At 44.4% G+C, this 6,924-nt stretch overlaps 1 non-coding gene across 1 annotated transcript; it reads left to right on the plus strand.

Annotated features, from left to right (window-relative positions):
- The first annotated feature begins 749 nt into the window (after nt 1-749).
- Nucleotides 750-822, plus strand: TRNAA-AGC (transfer RNA alanine (anticodon AGC)). The gene has a single exon. It is a non-coding gene; the product is annotated as a tRNA-Ala (tRNA).
- Nucleotides 823-6,924: the final 6,102 nt, after the last annotated feature.

Consider the following 6,924-nt stretch of genomic DNA (forward strand, 5'->3'; position numbering starts at 1 on the left):
ATGACTGGATAAAGAAGTTGTGGTATATTTACACAATGGAATACTACTCTACCATAAAAAATAATAAAATAATGCCACTCACAGCAACATGGATGGACCTGGAGAACACCATTCTGAGTGAAGTAAGCCAGAAAGAGAAAGAAAAATGCCACATGATATCACTCATATGTAGAATCTTGAGAAGAAAAAAAAAAAGGACACTATGAACTCACCTACAAAACAGAAACTGATCTGTAGACTTAGTTAACAATCTTATGGTTACTAGGGAAAGTGGGTGGGAAGGGATAAATTTGGGGGTTTGAGATTTACAAATGTTAGCCACTATATATAATAATAGATTTTTTAAGAAGTTTCTTCTGTATAGTATAGGGAACTATGTTTAATATCTTATAATAACCTCTAATGGAAAAAATGTAAACTAATATAGGCATGTCTATGCATGACTGGGATATTGTGCTGTACACCAGAGACTGACACGTTGTAACTGACTGTAACTTAATTTTAAATAAATAAAATTTTTTTAAAAAATTTTATATTAAAAAAATAAAAATAAAAACAGTACCTTTTCAGCCCAGACTGAAAGCCAGCCTCCTTCCCATTCAGGCTGGAAAAAATACTGTCCAGAACGTTAATTCTGCCATGCTTTAGTCTTTTAGGCAAAAATAGTCGTGGCTGAAGTTGATTTTTACAGGTTGAACAGAGAAGAATCCTCTTTAGAGCAGAGGGGATCAATGATGATAGATGTGGGGGGTGGGTATAGCTCAGTGGTAGAGCGTGTGCTTAGCATGCACAAGGTCCTGGGTTCAATTCCCAGTACCTCCATCAAAAAAAAAAAAAAGATTCTTTAAAAAAACAAATGGTGATAGACGTGAAAGCACTTTGCAAAGTTAAAGGGATTACATAAAGGTAAGAGATCATTGTTATTAGTGGTGTGTTTGCTAAGAAGTTGCCAGAATACTTCTCCATTGATGATCATGACACCATAAGGGCCAGTGGTGTCTGGGTGCGGATAGCATCAGGTCTGCTGCCAGAAGGCGGGCGGTCAAGTGCAGCCCTACTGCTGATTAACTGCTATCTACAGCAAGGCCCTCATCTCTCTGGCCTTGAGTTTCTACATCTGTAAACAGGGCATAGTAACACCCTGCTTGTCGGACTGTGGGAAGCCACGTGGGTAAATGTGCCCAGCATGCAATTACTTACTGTTCACTGACTGTTTATTCTGGGACCAGATACCACGCTGAGTGCTTTGTGTTCAGTCTCCTATTAATCTTCACCAAAACCTATGTGGTGAGAATTGCTTTTCTCCATTTACAATGGAAACACGGAAGCTCCAGGAAGCTCTGAAAGGTCCTGCCACAAGCCAGAGGCCCTGAAACCCATAAGTGACAAGATCGAGGTCCAAACGCACACCTGATGACTCCAGCCTCAGGCTCTGTTCACACTTTACAATTTTTCGTCAATAAATGTTGAATCCCAACCAGGTTGTCCATCTTTTGAAGGCAGGTACTGTTTGTACTTCCAGAACTCTTGTCCCAGAGCATCTGTTCTCGTGTTGACGGCCAATAAATATTTACTGAAATTGAATTGTAACAGCTCTGCAGGAAGGTCCCTGCTGACCGGGTCAGGCTCTGACAGCTGTTCTGTGAGCAACACGTGACTCTCTGGTCCAGGGACGACCTCTGCACAGTGGGGCTCGGAGGCCATCACACACGCAGCTTCCCGGGGCAGCAGATCAGCCACTGTGCCCGTCTCCATCCTGCAAAGAAGGACCCAGATCAGGTACCCTCTGGTGGTCAGGCAGGTGTCTGAGGCCTTGGGGGCATCATCTAGCCCTGCTGCGGGAGTGAAGTTTGGCTTGTCTCAAAGCTTCCCCCCAAATCACTTAAGAAGTAACATTTGGGAGAAACTGGTTGTCCTGCATTGTAAATCCTGGCATGTTCTCGAAAGCTGTTTGGTAGAAAACACCACACCACCAGCAACTTCCAAATGAAAACTACTAAAGCATACACAGCGGAAAATGCACCCAGCATTTCAAATGAAGGCTTTCTAACACAGCATTTCTTCCTTCTCACAGACAGATGCACATGGTTTGATTTGCTGTGATACCCAAATACAATTGAAATGTAATTTAGGAAACAAGTTATTTCTGAGTTAATGATGATTTAATACCATTGTAAATGTTCTTTAGGATAACTTCTTCTTGTGCCAGAAACAATAATGTTATGGTCTTTAATTAAATGAAAGCTGGCATTGGCTGTTTCTTGGGGAGCTAACTGGTAGATTTGGTGAAGCTGCTTCCCTTGCACAACCACATCTCTGCATTTTCCAGCTTCCTTGGGTATTCTCCTTGATGCAAGCCTTCTCATACATTCGTCACTCTTTGCAAGTGCCTAGTTCAGCGTGAGTTCCATCGTGGTATACGTGATGCTGCAGGAGGAGGACTGCTACTCAGCCATTCAAAACCCAAGGAAGCACCGATGAATGAGCAGGAGGCAACCAAACTGTGCTGACAAGCACAGGAGGCTGGCAGATGGAACAGCTCTTCAGTTTGGCACCATGCTCCCAATCTAAGCAAGCCCCACCTCTACTGCAATTAATAGAATTTTCCAGGGACTGTTTGCCAAGCTGGAAGTGCTGTATGGGTTGGAATTCAAGTGTCCAATGGCCTCTAACATGAGGTACCCCTCAATTTTAATTGGCTTTTATCTCGACCTGCTCACATACACAAAGGTGACCTTGGAAGTACCCAGAATAGGTCCCCCTCCCTGACCACCATGCTGGTAGACCGTGTTCTGTCTCTGTCCTGCTCCTATCCTCCTGAAAGGCCACATGAGAATCACTGGCACTGCTCATATGAGACCCCAGTGTCCCTCTCTCCCTATACTGTCACTGCTGTAAGGTTCTACAGCACAGGGTGTCAGGTACCCAGAGTATTAGAGCAAATGCCCCTGTCCCCCACCGTGAGCCTTACTTTGTCATAGGGACACACACGCCTGCCATGCACATTCTTAGACTCAGAGTCTCTCATGCAAGGCAGTCCCTTCAGCCCCTGCCTGCTGCCCTCCATACCATGCCCCTTATCAGAAGCCAGCGCAAACCCCCCACCACACTCAGAGCCCCTGTGCAATTCAGTTCTTACAAACTGACGCCTCCTGCTGGCCCCCAGCTCACCAGACCTGTCTGGACATGTTCACTCTCAGCTCAGGGAAGGATACTCGCTGGGAAGATACATCAGGTTTTTCCGTTAATATGATTGATTTTATGCTGTTTTGTTTTTAAAAACCGAGATAAATAAGTAGATAGATAGATAGATAGATAGATAGATAGATAGATAGATAGATAGATAGATGAGGAAGATCTTTCTTACACTAGAAAGCCAACAAATAATGTAAAAGAACAATGGATTTAGAAAACCAGCATCTGGCAACCATCACCTTAATGATAGATTCAAGCCAGAATCATCAGTGGATGTTAAAACTAGTGGGAGGAGTATTTATTCTATCTCCAAGTATTTCCCTGTAAGATTCTCATTAATTACAAAGTATCTTTACAAAGGGGGAAAAGTCAGTTTATAGTAGAGCAATCTGGCCCATATCACCTTAATCAAATGATCAAAACTAACATTACTGGTAAGGAGACCAAGAGACAGCAATGCCTCCTGATACGGTGCACTGAGAACACGGCACCACTGCGGTGGTGTTACTGCCCGGCGCACACAGCTCAAATGTGATCACAAGGAAACACAGACAAAACCAAAGGAAAGGCCCTTCTACAAAGTAAGTGGCCTGTGCAGAAAATGTCAGCATCACAAATGCAAAGGGATAATAACTGTTCAAAATTAAAGCAGACCAAAGTGACACAACCACTGAAAATGCAGTTTTGCTTTATAAAGGACTTTATAGGAAAATTGGTGACAGCTGAACAAATCCTGCAGATTAGGGAGAAGTATTGTATCAATCTTACCATGTATCAACGTATGTGGTGAGAGAGAAAATGATAAAGCAAATGTGGTAAATCTTCACATCTGGGGTACAGTCATGCCTCATAGATTGGCTGTACCGCACTTCACAGATACTGTGTTTTTTACAGATTGAAGGTTTGTGGCAACCTGGCGTCAAGCAAGTCTACCGGCACCATTTTTCCAACGGCATTTGCTCACTTCGTGTCTCTGTGTCACATTTTGGTAATTCTTGCGATATTTCAAAGTCTTTTTTTATTATTATTCTATTTGTTACGGTGATTGTGATCAGTGATCTGTAATGTTACTGTTGCAAAAAGATTATGAAGGTTTAGATGATGATTAGCATTTTGTGATAATAAAGTATTTTTAAATTAAGTTATGTACACTTTTTTAGACATGCTATTGCACACTTAATAGACTAGGGTATAGTGTAAACATAACTTTTATGTGCACTAGGAAACAAAAATTAAAGTGACTCACTTTCTCACAATATTCTTTTTTTCTGAAAAATTCATTGCCAGTGGTCTGAAATGGAACCTGCCAGTGTCTACAAGGTATGCTTGTATTTGAGTGAAATTCTTTGCACCAGTCTTGTAACTTTGCTGTGAGTTGGAAATTAAGTCAAAATTTATTTTTTTTAAATCTGAGTTATCCTTTGAAATATCTGAAGGCATGTTTACTTGTTGCCAAACCAGAGTCATGGGGGAAAGGGTTGCTATTTTTCAAGCCATGGCCCAGTCCAATCTTCTCTTTGGCTATAAGAGTACAGCTCACTTCCCAGATCTTTGTAAGCAGAGAATGAATCATCCCTGTTACCTGAATTTAAACCAGTTCTAAACCTTTTCATGGCTGTTTCAAAATAGCTTAGGAAAAACTGGAGGGGAGATGGGATGGACATGGGCATAGAGCAAGCAGCATCTCTAAAAGGACCTGTACCCTGTACCCCCTTGCCTGTGGCCTGCCCCCAATAGGGTCACCTACTTGGCTTCTGACAGGGAAGAGCTGCAAGATCAAGGGAAGACCCTCCTTCCCCTCCAAGCCAGGGACCAAGAGCTCCCTGTCCATGGATGCCTGTAATTTACTCAATGACTCAGGTCTCAGAGCTGACTACTTATAGTCCTAAAAATAATTCAAAACTAGCCCAAAGCTGCTCACACATCAGACACCCTGAGGGCACACTTACTGGCATCAGAAAACTCAGGGACCTAATTAAACCCTTCTTCCCCTTCCCTCTCTGGGAGCACAGACTAGTGGAGAACAAGCAACAATGGTTAGGTCAACCTGGGTGTCTCCTGAGGGGTGGGGATGGTCTCAGATCCCAGCAAAAAAGCAAGGAAGGTGGGAAGACCATGGGATTCTGGGTTGCTTAAGGCTGGTTTCCAAGAAAGACGAGTCCCTGCTCCTCCTACCTGTCTCTACCCCTACCGCCCTGGGTGACTTGCTCTGGGTCTTTGCTGGGAGGGAGGAGAATGGTGCTTGTCCCCCTGCCCAAAAGACCCTAGACCCTTGAGAGAGAGAAAGAGACTCAGTCTTTCTGCAGAGGATGCCATCCCATGAGCAGAAGTGGGCTGGGAGAGGGTCGCTGGTGGTGCAGAGGTCTCAGGTGCATTCTCGGGGGTGTAGGGTGGGCAGACCATCCTGAAACTGGCCGTTCAGAGGCAGCCCCTGTGCTTTGCTCATCCACATGGGCCTGAACTTGTCAGAGCTGCCACTGTGCTTTGCACGAGCTTGCCCCCTACAGCCCAGCCATCTTCTCTCTCTGTCACAAACTGATTAACATTCTCTCTTGGAATAATTCCCAGGCCCCTCAATCCCCTTCAAAAGCTATTTTCTCCCTTTCCATGGAGCACAATTTTGTGGGGACAGAGTACATAAAATAATGCCAATGCTGAATTTTCAGCAAATGGCCAGGCACTAGATCTGTACTTATACACCCCTCACATAGAAACAGGAAGATGTTTGTCTTTTATTTATTGACTAGTCAATCAAAAAATTCCCCAGAATCTACTGTGTGCTCAGAACTAGGCATTTTAGAGGAGACAGGACAGCATGACATGGTCTCGGGCATTCACAGAATTATCAACCTGCTTAGAATGACTAGTGCATGTAAAACAATGAGAGAAAAATTGAATGCTATTGTGTGTGACCCTGACTCTCTGTGCATAATTTACAAGCCACCATCCATCCTTAGGAAAGACTCCCTTTCTGTGGGATGGGTCTCCCTCAGAATATTTTTGAAGGTTAACGAAGCACTGTTCTTCCAAATGTGGCATTCCTGCCAAATACTTTAGCATAGTCTTCATATGAATGAATTTGATCAACAAATGATACTCTATACGCCTAGGAACAAACACCAAGTTTGGATGCTGCATGTGGACCCTGAGGACCAGGGGGTCATCTCAGTGACAGCTCATCATCACATGGACCTGGAAAGCCAAGGTTGTCCGTATCCCCGCCCCTCGCTAGTCTGGATCACGTCCCTTCCTTCCTGCAGGACCTCCCAATGTGATGGTGCTGTGTCTCCCCCAGACTTGGCTGTGGCTTCACCAGGTATGATTGTCACCTGTTTCCCTGGGGCTGACCCTGCACACCTCACACCTGTCCTCTGGGCTGCTGGGAATGTCTTTTCAGGTTTGTCCATCTGAGTTGCCATCTCTCTTCAGTGGTCCCTGTCCTTCCCCTCTTCCTCTCTTCTTGTGGCAATCACAAGGTTTAGGGGGAAAAAATAGAAGCAGTTCCTCTTTCAAAAATCCACATTTGGCTAGCTGTTCCCCATGTTAGGGGGGGTCAATCAGCATGACCACATCTGTCCAGAGTTACAAGTGCAAAGGAACCCAGAGAAAGGGGAAGTCAGTGTGGGATGAAATGGGCCGGGAAGGCTGCCTGGAGGAGGATACATCTGACCATGTCCTTGACATACTGGCGTGACTAGAAAGAGAGAGGAAAGGGAGATCCAGCAGGGA

Source organism: Camelus bactrianus, chromosome 23 (assembly GCF_048773025.1).
Source record: "Camelus bactrianus isolate YW-2024 breed Bactrian camel chromosome 23, ASM4877302v1, whole genome shotgun sequence".
NCBI classification, from domain to species: Eukaryota; Metazoa; Chordata; class Mammalia; order Artiodactyla; family Camelidae; genus Camelus; species Camelus bactrianus.